Source organism: Trichosurus vulpecula, chromosome 7 (genome assembly GCF_011100635.1).
Source record: "Trichosurus vulpecula isolate mTriVul1 chromosome 7, mTriVul1.pri, whole genome shotgun sequence".
NCBI lineage: Eukaryota > Metazoa > Chordata > Mammalia > Diprotodontia > Phalangeridae > Trichosurus > Trichosurus vulpecula.
In genome coordinates, this window is record NC_050579.1 from 148361869 (window position 1) to 148363890 (window position 2022).

Here is a 2022-nt window from a genome sequence, read left to right on the forward strand (position 1 = left end):
GGGTTAGGAAATGAAAATTAGTTTTAGAGTAGTGGCTTAGAAAACCTGCTAGAGGGCGCCAGTGCAGCAAAAGTGCAGCAGCAAGCTTTTGCAATCAATATTATAGTTGTTTTGTTAGCTATTTAGGGTACTTAGCAGTTGGATAGTCAGATGTTTGTTAAGCTACTCTCTCTCTCTCTCTCTCTCTCTCTCTCTCTCTCTCTCTCTCTCTCCTTCCCTCCCTCTGCTTCCCTCTCTCTCCCTCTCCTTCTCTTTGTTCCTCTGGCCCCTCTCCTTCTGCCTCTCTCTCTCGATATATGATAATTAATACAACTGAACTTGTAAGTTATTACTATAATAACATTACAATCCAAATCTTATGTAGTAGTAGTAGTGATGGAAAAGTAATAGTAATGGAAAAGATTTTTACAAGTCAGATATAATACCACTAGTGTAAGATCCATTTCCGCCTCTTTTCCTGGGTACAATTCTAGAGAGTGGGAGTTAATGCTGGCTTAGCAAACAAATGAAAGGAGCACACTCAATGGATGGCAGGCAATTGTGACTACTGCAGATAAATCCTGATATGGAGAAATGCCCAGCAAATTCAGTTTCTTTCCCTATAAAATGAGGGAGTAAAAGGACTAGATGGTCTCTAAGACTCCTTCCAACTCTAAATCCTATGAACCTACAATTGAAAACAATCAAATGTCATCTCCAAAAAAGATGAATTAATATTTATTAAGTTTTGATTGCAGTCAACAGGGAGGGAGAGAGGGGGAGAGAGAGAGAGAGAGAGAGAGAGAGAGAGAGAGAATCTGGATTCCTAACTTCCCTCTTGTCTATAGGGCACCATCACCCTCCCTGTCTACCAGACTTGCAACCTAGGTGTTATCTTCAGCTCCTCACTCTCTCCCACTCCCTATGTGCAATCTATTGCCAAGTCCTGTAAATTTTACCTTTGTTAACGTCCCTTACATATGCCCTTTCTCTCTTCTGACATTGCCACCACCCCAGTTCAGGTCCGCATCACCTCAGACCTGGACTATAGCCTGCTGGTTGGTCTCCATGCCACAAGTCTCTCCCCACTCTAGTCCATTCTCTACTCAGCTGTCAAAGTGATTTTCTAAATCTCAGGTCTAACTTATATCATTCTCCTACTCATTAAACTCTAATAGTTCCCTATCACCTCTAGGAATGCTGTTTAGCATTCAGACCCTTTTTTAACCTGGCACCTCCCACTTTACCAGTTCTTACCCTTTGTACTATACCACCCACCCCCATAAAAACACACATACTATGATCTACAGACTCTGGCTCCTTTGTTTTTCTTCATAGAAGATATTCCATCTCCTCACTCCATGTATTTTCACTGAATGTTCCCTTTGAGAATATTCTTTTCTCTGCATCTCTGTCTCCTGGTTTCCCTGGCTTCCTTTAAGTCCAGCAAAAATTTTACCTTATATAGGAAGCCTTTTTCCATTCTCCTTCAATACTACCACCTTCTCTCTTCATCACAGTTTCCCAAAACTCATCTTCCTGCAAGATTAGATCAACTCTGGAACTCATACCTCCTAGGGACCTCCTGACCCTTGTCAGGATGAAGGGTGGGCATAAGGGAGCTCCTTTGAGATCCTCTATCTTAAGAGGGGGCTCAGGGCAGACACCTCATCGATTCTCATCTGCATTCATACTTCATAGTTCTTTCTCTGGATGTAGATAGCATTCTCCATCGTGAGTCTTTTGGAGATGTCTTTGTACCTTGTGTTGCTGAGAAGAGCGAAGTCTGTCAGGGTTGGTCCTCGCAGAATCCATATATCTGTGGTTGTGTATAATGTTCTCCTGGCTCTGCTCTGCTCACTCAGCATTACGTCGTGTAGGTTTTTTCAAGTTGTTATGAAGTCCGTATCATCCCCATTTCTTATAGGACAACAGTATTCCATTACCTTCATATACCACAGCACTTTGTGACCTTCTTGAGGACAGGTAATGACTGTCTTTTGTTTTTCTTTGTACCCTGAGCACTTAGCAAAGTGCCTGACA